At 46.7% G+C, this 12,257-nt stretch overlaps 1 protein-coding gene across 8 annotated transcripts in view; it reads right to left on the bottom strand.

Annotated features, from left to right (window-relative positions):
- Window positions 1–12,257, bottom strand: part of LOC139061313 (uncharacterized) — a 413,371-nt gene that overhangs the window by 338,440 nt on the left and 62,674 nt on the right. The window lies entirely within an intron of this gene.

Consider the following 12,257-nt stretch of genomic DNA (forward strand, 5'->3'; position numbering starts at 1 on the left):
CATGACCGGAGTTCATTCCCGCTTCACCATTGCACCGATCGATCGGATTACTGGACGATACACACCCGCGTCTTGGTCGCGCCGGCATTGCTGAAGCAGGAATGTATAATAATACTTTCAACTTCCCTCTCTTGAGTACTGTTAAAAAATGACCAAGCTGTCTACATTGCTGCCTCTATTCCATATTGTAGGGGACATACTAGTTAAAGTTGTGTGCGCATGTCGTACTTGTGCTAGGCAGCGATATATCCTGTTTATTTCCGCACAGTGTCGATAGAAGCCCGTTGTCGCCATCAGCGACAACACGGATTTGTAGCAAACATTATGTGAGAAACTGCAAAAATGACTCTAGCTCGTAGGTGCCGTATGTGTGTGCCGCATCGTATGTGCTGACGATTTTTCCGGCGGCACATACGATGTCGTTTTCAATTACCTGCTCAGCGTCCCTTACATGGTTAAGCAGACGCTGCCCATTCGCCGCATTGCAGCCATAAAAATATTCGTCAAGCGTACCGATCTTCTTAAAGGCAAATATAGCGTGCACAGTCTGTTTCCCGCTTATGGGAAAACTCGGAACGTATTGCATCGCGATGCGGCAAGCAATGGAGTCGTGCGGCGGCAGCAACTCGAGCAGGCGCACACGCTTGAGGGGCGGTGTCTTGATCTGCGTCGTCTGCTACGGCGGCGCGCGCTGGCCGCATTTTTGGGAAGCGTGGTACTGTCAGGGGCAGTGCAGCGATTTCATCTGTACTGCGAGAACTGAGCTGATATTCTTTACTAAACGTTGTGCGTGGCCAAACTCTGATTCTTCATTGGCGATAATGGAGTTCCACAAACTTCTTTTGACAACATGGTTCATTTGTTCTTTCGAAAGGCCGGAGTACTGAGCGTGTGCACGTATATTTCTTCACTGAGTGTGCTACCGTATTGAGCAGTGACAAAACGCACCAAGATGTGCGCGCGACGTGCTCAGTCTTTGTTTGACTCGAAAGGAAAACAAAGCACTCAACAATGGGAGTCGAACACGGTGAAACAAACGGACACGATTAAATGAACGTTTTAAGTTCAGACAATGAGCTGGAAGTGATTTTTCTCGACAATCATTCGCTACACCAGACAGACCCTGCCCGCCGGTGGGGACACGTCACGCTCGGAACTTCAGTTAGTATCTCGTCATGTCCCCAGCGGCAGCGATGACAGCGCTCATCCTGGAAGGCAGTGAAGTGTAGAATGACTTGATCAGGGATGTGTTCATTCGCTGCACGTCTCAGTCGCTTACGATGGGGGATCGAAGCCTATCCTCGGGCGACTGATAGAGGGGATGTTGCGCCAGCGATACTTTCAACGAGCACCAGACATTTTAAATGATGTTGGCGCCCGGGGTTTGAGGCGGCCGCTCCAAGAGAGTGACTGCGTGCTCTTCTAGCAGTTCTTGCACAGCACGAGCAGTGTGGATCGGCGTCCTGTCGCGTTAGATTATATAGTCGCCTTCCAGAAACGGGCCGTCAAGAATGTATGGAATCAGTACGTCGTCTATGACTGCCCTGCAGCGATGAACTTACATTCGAGGCGTATCATTGGGCGTCGCGCAACGCTTAGCAAAGAATACCGGCTCATTTCACGCAGTAACGATGTGATCGGCGCCCTGCACCTGACAGTAGAACGTTTCCCGACAATGCGGCCAGCGCGCGCCGCCGTAGCAGACGACGCCGTTAAGATCCCGCCCCTCGAGCATCTGCGCGAGCTGCTGCCGCCGCCTGACTCAAGCGCTCGCCGTATCGCGATGCAATGCGCTTCGAGTTTTCCCCTAAATGTGAAACAGACTGTACACCGCCCTTCGAAAGAAATGTCCACGCGCATACACGTAGGCACACACCGCGCGCGGCACGAAACGTGCCCAAACACGCGCAGTGCAGGAGGCAATCAACGCGGCGCGAACGAGAGATGGGAGAGGGGTACAACCCGCTAATAGAATTTTGCTTCGCATGCGGCGCTCTCAACGCCGGCGCAGCAGCGCCGCTCTCGGTGCCGTTCTTGTATATCAATGCCATGCTTGCGTGGCTGCCTGTCTCGCAAATCTAGCAGTTATGGCTCCGGTCGTGCTGCGCTATGGTTTCGTAAGTATTAGTTGGCCTGAAGATAATTTCTCTCTGGCTAGACATAAAAAATTCTGATGTTACTTCGCCACCGCAGTCAATGGAGAAGAAAGCTTTATCGCATCAGCTGACTCGCGCAAGCAAAGGTTTGAGTGCTCCGCTGCTTGATCCGTAACAATCCTGGCTACATGTAGCACTAATTACATAAATTTGCCAGATGCATCTCAGCGCCGAGTCCTCATCCTTATGCGCATTTTTATAAACACATAGGTGGCTTAGTCGCGCGTGCGCCGGCACTATGCGCATACACTCGCATTACAAGGCAGCTTCCCTCCCACATAATTCTTGGCAATGAATGGATAATTTTTACCTTTCGTATCGTTCACTTGGTGCGGTGGCGTAGGAAGGGGCTTGGCGGTGGCATTGCGAAGGAAAAAATGGTGCATATGCCGGATGGTGCATGCTATTGCTCATTTTCTTTTCAACGAAATACCGACTGCAGATTCTGCTGTTTGGTACTGTCTGCCATGGCTGACCGTCTTCACTATCGAATAAACCAAGGATACACGCGAAATTTGATTTAGAAACCAGCCCGACACCACTTGACAAGGCGACAAGACGGGAGCTTACTCCGCTCGCCTGACTGCTTGGATCCAATGCCGCCTCCGTTCTTGTTCGTAGGGTTCAGATGGAAAGACGCAGAAGGATACATCCTCTCTCATCCCGACTTAGTTGTGGCACTTGTATACGCAACAGTATGCTCGGCGCATTCTCCGCTGTCCTCTTCCCACTATAAACTCTGTCGCCACAGAATACCAACACCGCCTCTTTTGCGTTCATTACCGTTCCAGTTGCTGCCGGCCCAGCACCATTCTGTATGTATGGGTAGTCCTAAATCTCTCAGATGCGGCTCAGCCACCACATACACACAGATCTTTTCTGCTTCCATGTCATGATACAACTCTTCCCATTTCCCCGCGTTATGGGCCGTGTTCATATTCAAGTATCCATCTCTGAAGACGTCCGCTTTACTCTTCAGGCTTCGCCAGGGTCTCCCTCTCCCTACTGTCTGGGGCTTCGGGAAGCCTTGTTGCTGTTCCTCTAACCTTGCTTCCCTGCCGTCTGTAGCATCGCCTGTCCGAAAGCTGCCATGAGCGATGCCATGCGGTGTGTGTTTGTCAGTGTCTATTGTTTTGCAGGGCCAGCTGACGCAGGCATGTCCCTAATTCCTCTGTAGTGCTCTCCTATTAGAGTAGGTTGTGCGCTTCACCTATCGGCGCCCGTGTAGTGCTCACACAATCGATACTTGGTCTCAGTTTTGTGCATACTCCTCTCAGGCTTTCATTCAGGAGCTTGCACTCCTTGCGCACCATGTCCGTGCTCCATACTGACTGGTGGACACCGTATGTGGTGCAACGGTGTGAAAAGGCCCTTGCCTGCCAAGTCTGTACCATGTCCTTGAGCTCGCGCACTGCTATGTCAGGACTGGTTGTCTTCGCTTATGGTATCATTAAGATCAGTGTGTAACGCCACCATCGCCTCAGTTGTGCCCCAAACCTCCGCCACTGCGTCCGCTTCTGCAATCACTTCCCGGAAGGCGGCTTCCTTGTTTGTCTGATATAGAACAAGCTTCCTCCACTTTGAGGCTTGTAGGGTAGCGAACCTCATTCTGTGAGCATTCACATCGCCGAAGACAAATGCACAGCGTCCTTTGTCGATAGTTCCCCGGGTGTTTTCTGCATTTGGCTGGAGCCCAATGGGATTACAGGATTCTATCGGTGGTGGCCTCTCGCATATCTGCTTTCGCTTCTTGTTCGTTTTTACCTGCCAGAATGCATGTTCCGAAACTCTGCTGACATCGAGCTCCTGATGCTCACTCCCGTGCTTCTCGGCTGTCCTGGTGTGACTAGCCGGTGTTGTATGGATGTCTTTCTGGTTTTGCGTGCCCACCTCTCTCCAGTCCTTTGTGGACAGCTCGGGTGTCTCCGATTTCATCTCTCGTGCTGTCTGGCTCCCCACTCCAGTGTCATAAGGGTTTTCCTGCCACACAGGCCCTGTCTGTCGTCTCCCACGCTCTGGGTCGTGAACTTCGCCTCCATTTGGTTCCCTTGTCACAAGAGTTTGTCGCATCTGTGGGTCATTTGCTGCCTCTGAGGTCGAATTTCCTTCAGTTTTTGATCTTAAACTTCCTCCATAGCTGATTGTTTTTTGCGCTTGCAGTTCCCACTCTTATGTTATCTTAGCTGGTGCCAAAACTTGTGTCTTTTATTCTGTTCAGCCAGACGCAATGTTTACATTCATATCGATCCACCAACCGTGCTTCCTCCAGAGACTGAAAGGGTGTGTCATCAAGTTACATCCAAAGGTCGCAGCTTGTGCACGCCACCTAGTAGCTTTTCTCGTTCCCAGCTCCTGTTGACGCGCTCCGTTTTGCTCGCGGCCGCCCCACCTTGTAGTTGAGACACAACGGCGAACGTTCAGATAGCTCGCGTTCGCACACGGCCAAATCTCCGGCAGTGAGCTAACGTCACGACGTAGCTCGGCTATGGTAGCTAGGCACCGACTTGGCCGGCTCGTGCCACTTGCGCCACCTCGCGAGATATACGGGGCTGTGTGCGGGGCAAACGTGGTTTGTTAGATCTCGTTGACACCCGATTGTTAAGCACGACGCGTTAGAACAATTCACAGGGCACGACTTACCAATGCCTCACTGATGAGTCTGAACACCCAAATATCGCATCAAAGCATTTCGTGGATCGGCTAGGCCAGGATGGGGGCGGCTAAACGGAAATGTGACGCGACGCGACCCCACACAACTCTAGGATGAATGTTATCAGCGTCCCCTTTGCAATGGGGCAGAGGAATAGGCCAACAAGCTCTTGCTATTATACTGCCTAATTTCCTGCCTAGGCTAAAAATTAAAAAAGGAAAAAAAAGACTGACTTTCACAACCACATTTTATGACCACTACTCAGAACTTTGCCTTTGTACGTCTCCGGTTTTTGTCGTTCCCTACTTTTCTTCCCCCAATCTTAGAATAACCTCCTACTAATCTCTATGGTGGACATGTTTACTTTTCCCCTGCTTTTGCTGAACCCAAGGGCTTCAAGGAGGCCAGTGGTGCCTAAATTGACCACAGGGCAGAAACTGTGTCAGAAACGTCTTTACATACTAATAAAACATGCTCCATTGTTTCCTTAGTTTTACTGCAGCAAGCACATGCTTCTTCATTCTTATATCTTGCACCGAAAGTGATGAGTTTCCCTTTGAGTTATCATAAATTTTTGCTTTCCAGATTTCGTTTTTTCCGTCTTAAATGGATACTCATGGCAGGTTTCTTACCGCCGCCCATGAGATTCTCCGAGTTCCCGATTGAAGTTCTTTTTTGCAGTGTTGCTTACCATACAGGCTGCATACTTGCTAGTAAGCTTCCTCGTTCTTTTCCTCCACTGTGAATCAATGGTATTCCTGTACAAATACCTGAATACTTTCCCAGCCCATTTATTTTCTGTTATTTTCTGTTTCTGAACGACTGCATATTCCTCAGTCGTTCTTCATGATTAATTTTACTCTGAGCGTCGCTGACATCAAAACTTGTCCATCCCGTACCACCCTGTACAACTTCATTTGATAGTTTTACCGTGACCGCCCAATGCGAGGCATCCCACTGACCTTTGGTTCCCATCGAGTCCTGATTGTATCCCTGATTTCAAGCAAATAACCGCATTTTCAAAAGTAAGTCCTGGAATCATCATACCTTTCCAGATGCCTCGGAGTACCTTGTGCCGATTGTATCCCCATAGCACTCTGTGCTTCATTATGCCAGCATTTTTCTTCCCCTTGATTGTTATTTCTTCCTTTGTTTCCATATATCTGTTGCCCTCTTTTATCCATAGAGCAAGGTATTTATATTTTACCTTACGTATTTCCTGGCGCTGTATTGCCACAGTATGTTCACTGTTTTCATTGAATACCATAACACCTGATATTCTAACCCTAAATTTCAAACCTAAATTCTCGCTTTCCAGTGCACAGATATTAGCCACATGTTGCCAATAACTTTGCTTCTGCGCTAGCGTCACGATGTCGTCCACATAAAATAAACCTGGAAGCTGCTCCTCTAGTACTGTACCCGCCTGTTTGTATGAGTGATTCAGCCCGATATTGCTTCCTTCAAGTGCCTCTCCATCATCACCATGTACATCATGTACATCATAAACAGGGAGATATAGGGCATCCCTGCCTCAGTTTTTTGTTGATGGCAACTTTCTCCTTGCTCCTCATCCATTCCCTTTCAAAGCAAGCGGTATTTTCTAGGTGAAGCTCTCAAAAGCTGTAGACAATCGTCACCTAAGCCTTCCCCTTCCAGAATATCCTACAAACCGTTGCGGTCTACGTTGTCATACGCTCCTGTAATGTCTAAAAAGGCCACATATAACGGTCAACTTTCTACTCTTCATATTTCAATACACTGAGTAAGAACAAATATGTTATCACCAAAACTCCTACCTATTCTAGAGCCATTCGCAAGTTCTTCCAAAATGCCTTTATTATCTGCCCATGCTTGCAGATTTAATTTGATTGTCTGCATTGTCGACCGTCAACGGTCTATACAAGTGAACTATCTTTCTGCCCCATAACTTTATAAATTAAATTCATTCTTTTACTTTGTCGCCAACTGACTGGTATTCGTCTGTCTTTTAAAGCTTTTGTCATTGCTTTCACGAGCGCTGATTTACTTGTTTGTACTAGTTCATTATTCAGCCTAACAAGAACCTCGTCTAGCCATGTGGCTGTGTGCTTTTGTATTTTCGGTTTTCTTCCAGTTGAAATTTGTCAGTACCAGCTCCCTCTCCATCTGGTTCTCTTTATTGATTTCTTCTTTTTTCCAAAAATAACCTCGTCGTTGTCTTGGAAAGATTCGGCTGTAGTTTATTGCCGCTTCCGCTTCCAGTTTGTTTCCATCTTCCTCCAGGATAGTTAGTATTGCTGTTGATTTCCTGCCTAATTATTTTAGGTGTTCCCAAAATAATCTAGGTGCGGTCTTCTTTTTCTCATGTATTTGTGACAGCCAACATTCACTTTCACCCTTTATCTTTGCTTGCAATAGTATTTGAACCATACATTTTTTTCTTTCACATTTACTGTTTACTTCATCCCTAGGCAACTGCGCGTTCTTTGCGTGCCTGTGCTTTCGAGATGCTTTCTGTCGTTCCACTATCGCTTCTCGTTATCATCCTGTTCCACCAGCTTTTCGTTTTTTTCCCTTTCCAACGAACATGTGGTTTATCTTTCTGTATTTTTGTCGTTATTACGCTTGGAAGCTCACTATCTTCCCACTCTTGACTTCGCCATTTGCCAAGTTCTTTCTCGACTCTAGTGACTATATTTGTTATTTGTTCAGCGCACAAATTTGCACTGGCCATTTTGAACTCCTTGCTCTCTTTCCCACCCGGTATCCCATTTTCAAAATGATATGTTTATTGTCGCTCCCTGTGCTCCTATGCCCTTCCTCATCAATGACCATTTATCTCAACTTATGAATTCCTTCTTTTAACAGACAGTTTTCAATGGTTGATAGACAGTTTCCTACTCCGCCCGTGATCTACCCTTCACACTTAGGCACTGTATTCACGATAACGAGGTTATGATGCTCACAGAGCTCTTGCGTTGACTTCTCGTTGTTATCGCTATAGCCATCTAAATCTTGTATCTGGGCATTCATATCACCTAATAGGATAATTTTGGCATCATTCCCGAAACCTCTAATATCAGCGCTTATACACTCCACTAACTCTTCATTCTTCTATATGCAATTATTTCTGGTACAAAATTACGTAACGCCCAGCCAAGTTTTTTCCCCACTAAATGTGCCTGGTAACCAAAGAGGCTCTTGAAATTTTGAATTTACTCTTTTCCATTTGGCACCAGATTGATAAGCATTCTGACTTCCTCTCCCCTTCTTTTTAACTTAGTTATGTTGAACCCTTCCCAAACGTAATTCTCAATCACTGACAGTTCTTCCGGGTCTCTACGGTGCGTTCCTTTAACCGCATACACTTTTTGTTTTATATTTCTTCTCCAGTGAAGTGCTCATCAATCTCTGCCCACTTTTCGTTTCTTCTGTTGCCCTGCATGTTTACGTAGCCTATTGCATGGCAAGCTTTCTCGGTTCTTGATTTTTCGGTTACTAATCGTGATGCTATACTGAGGTTCCTTTAGGGGACCTTCTTCCTTACTACCTACCCTGGCTTCCTGAAGCGCGCGTGGGCCTCCTAAAGAAGCAACAGCATGATTATCAAGTCACCAGCCCCTTTCTCGTCCAAGCCTGTATTTCAAGTGGATCCCGTTTCGTTTACAACCATCACACCTTCTCACTTCCCTGTTTGCTTCAACAACCTCCAAACCATTCTATCATCTCATATTCCATATTGCCTCATTAGCAGCCACCACCGCTCTTTGTACATCTGTCTCGTACACGCACCTCCAACATTGTGAATACTACGATTACGCACCCGAGGGGATAGCTCACGCAAGTTACCCACCCCCTTCACCAAGAACTGGGCTAATCCTCTCCCATTACTGTTTAGGACGTCATTTAGCCCACCTGGTACTATTAGAAGGTTGTGCACGTAGGTATTTTCCGTGAGCTTAGTTTTTGCTCACTTCATGGCAGAACTCAGCGTCCACTTTGGAAATGTACCTATCGCCATTATTCAATCGCCTGTCACCCTCTCCACAATTCCTTCCGAGCACCTAGCCAGGTTTGAGTAGCCGGAAATAGCCGCCATTTCACTCTCTCGCACCTTTCCCTCCTTCTCTTTGACCTTTTCCGCGTGAGTCGCGCTCCTGCTTTGCCTGTGGCGGCCTCAAAATAGGCGCCACACTTTCCAGCTACCTCCTCCCTACGTTACACGCATTCCCACATCTTTTGCCGATACTCCCTCTCCTGTCACGTTGGGGGACTACGTTCAATTGTCATTACCATTCTCGTTCACAATGGTGGACCCGTTCGACGTTTCCTCGGCTGCTTGAAGTCTGTCTTCCAGTACCTTCCGCTCATCACGCTCCCTATTTAGCTCATTTTTTATCTGCTCAACCTGTTTCACAAGCTCTTCCCGGAAAGCCTCCATTTTCTTCAGCCTGGCATCGATATCAGAGTGTGTCCCGATTGACTCGATTCCCTCTCCATGCTCATCTCTCCCTTCATCTGCCTTGAGGGACCCACCGCACACTGCAGGCTTTCACGGCTTTCGACGGATGGGGCCGATGTTTTCTTTGTTTGAAAAGCGGCAAGCAGCAAGCTTATACATGTTTTCATGAGTCTGTGTTTCGCAAGGATCCATTCATTTGAAGAGAGTAAGGGCAATATTGATAAACCATAACTAGGCTGGCTTTGGAAGAAGCAACTGAAGTGGGAGGTAAGGCCCCAAGGCAACCAGTAGGTAAGCACTCCCAAGTAACAACGGACCTATTAAAAAACGACAAAGAATGAATGTGACCAACAAAACTAATCAAAAAGCAGAAACTAAGAGATACTATAAATTATACAGTAAAAGCTCGTTAATTCGAACCGCAAGGGGAAGTCGCTTCAGTTCGAATTAACGAAAGTTCGAACTAGCGAAAGTGAAGGAGAGCAACAGTACACTGCGATTTGGAAGCAGTAGGGAATGTCAAATTTGGCGAGTCAGAAAGTGATGGCGTGTGCCCGCGGCACACGCCTTCTTCAAGTCGAAGCTCTGGGTCCGACTGTGCCACACCACCGATGTCCACCGAAACGAAAGTTAGCCGAGGCTTGACACCATCACAATGAATCGCGACGGCCGATACCTCCTAAGCTGAAAACAGAGATGCACAACCGATGAAGACTGCCGAGACAAAGACGCTGAACATGTGAAGGTGGCGAAGGTCCTGATTCGTTGGTCCTTGATTGCAAGCGCAGCTGCGACGTACCTGATTCGCTGTGTTTTGGCGCTTGCCGTGCCATCTCCGCACAACATTAGCAGCTGTAGAAGATTTGCAAAGCCTCCGAAATTCGCAATGGGTAAGAAGTCTCGGAGGTTACGTAGAACGGAGAGGCGGCAGCCGCCGCTGCCGTCTGCCTGACTCCGCGTCGGATAAGATTTTTTTCCGAATTTGCCTTCTCTCACCGTTCTCTCCGTTTCGGAGGCAATACAGCCTTGTGTGTAGGCAGTAGGCGCGTTTCCCTGGCCGTGTGCCAGGCGAGCGTAGTTCGAATCATCCGTGAGGGAACCTTCTAGCGTTCGAATTAACGGACTTTTTTATACAAAGACTTCTGTAGAGCTTGGCAGGACCAAATCGTACAGTTCGAATTATCCATAAGTTCGAATTATTGAAGTTCGAATTACCGAGCTTTCACTGTATCTTGAGAAAGACTGAAAAAGCAGTAAAAAATCGACCTAGCCTGAAAACAGTGAGAAGGAAACTAGGCATCGGACGAACAAAGATATATGCCCTCAAAGACAAACAGGGTAATATCAGCAATCTCTCAGACAGAGCAAAAGCAGCGGAAGAATTCGATATCGACCTGTACAGTACCAAAAGCAGCCGCGATACCTCCATTCAAAGTAGTAATGAACAACTTAGAGGCTTCTGCCATAACTAGCAATGAAGTTAGAAGGGCACTGCAAGACATGAAACTGGGAAAAGCAGCCCGAGAAGATAGACTACCAGTCGATTTAATCAAAGATGGTGGAGACAATGCTTTAAAAACGAGCCACTCTTTATACGAGGTGTCTATCGACTGCAAGGGTCCCAGAAAAATGGAATGCAAGCATTATACTAATCCAGAAAAGGGCGACGTTAAAAGAATTGAAAAATGATAGGCCCATTAGCTTACTCCCAGTATTATGTAAAATATTCACGAAAATAATCTCCAATAGAATAAGGGCAACGCTGGACTTTCTAGTCAACCATGAGAACAGGCTGGCTTCACGAAGGGACACTCTACAATGGATCACATCTATGTCATTTAGCAGATAATCGAAAAATCCGCAGAGTACAATAAGCCTCTCTATAAGGCTTTCATAGATTAGGAAAAGGCATTTGATTCAGTAGAGGTACCAGCAGTCATAGAGGCATTATGTAAGCAAGGAGTACAACAGGATGCTTACATAAATATCTTGGAAAGTATCTACAGCTACCTTAATTCTCCACAAGTAGGAAGATACCTATAAAAAAAGGGGGTCAGACAAGGGTCAGACAAGGAGACACAGTCTTTACAACGCTATTCACCGAATGCTTCTAAGTATTCATGCAATTAAACTGTTAAGGCTCAATGTCAAATGTCTCAGCAACCTCAGATTTGCAGATGACATTGTCCTGTTCAGCCACACCGAGGATGAGTTACAACAAATGATTGAGGGCCTGAACAGAGAGAGTAATAAAAGAGTGGTGTTGAATGCCTATATGCAGAAGACGAAGGTAATTATCAATAGCCGGTCAAGGGAACAAGAGTTCAAGGTGGCCGGTCAGTATGTAGGGTCTGTGAAGGAGCACATTCACCATAGGTCAATTACTCACAAAGGACCTTGATCAAGAGACTGAAATTGACAGAAGGATAAAAATAGGTTGGAGGGCCTAAGGTAGACCTTGTCAGGTCCTGACTGGAAGTTCACCGTTAGCATTAAATAGAAAGGTGTAAAATCAATGCATTCTACCTGTGGTAATATGGGGCAAAAACTTGGAGACTGACAAAGATGCTGAAAACAAGTTAAGGGGGGACGTGGCTTTGAAAGTGAACTTCCTTGTTTCTTCGTGGGTTTTGATGAAAATTCGCACAAATGTATAGAATGTCCCCTTATGCTCCCATAAAAGTTTCAGAGCGATATCTTGAGGACATTTGATTCAACGTTATTCAGCAGAATTTTTCTCCGTCTTACTTGTGGATAGCGTGGGGAAATAAAAAAAACGTGATAGAAGGCTTGTTAAGTATTGACTGCATAGCTAAATACGTCGTCAACGTCGTGACATTGTTGCTTTTTTTTTCACAACACAAATTTTTTGGAGTGACATCTTTATGTTACTTTCACATAGAGCACACTTTCAGGGTAGACGAATAACCATATCGTAAACTTATAAAGGGCCAAGATAAGAAAGCGAGAATACAACAACCTGCATTGCAGCCCAAGGAACGTGACA

Source organism: Dermacentor albipictus, chromosome 6, assembly GCF_038994185.2.
Source record: "Dermacentor albipictus isolate Rhodes 1998 colony chromosome 6, USDA_Dalb.pri_finalv2, whole genome shotgun sequence".
Taxonomy (NCBI): domain Eukaryota; kingdom Metazoa; phylum Arthropoda; class Arachnida; order Ixodida; family Ixodidae; genus Dermacentor; species Dermacentor albipictus.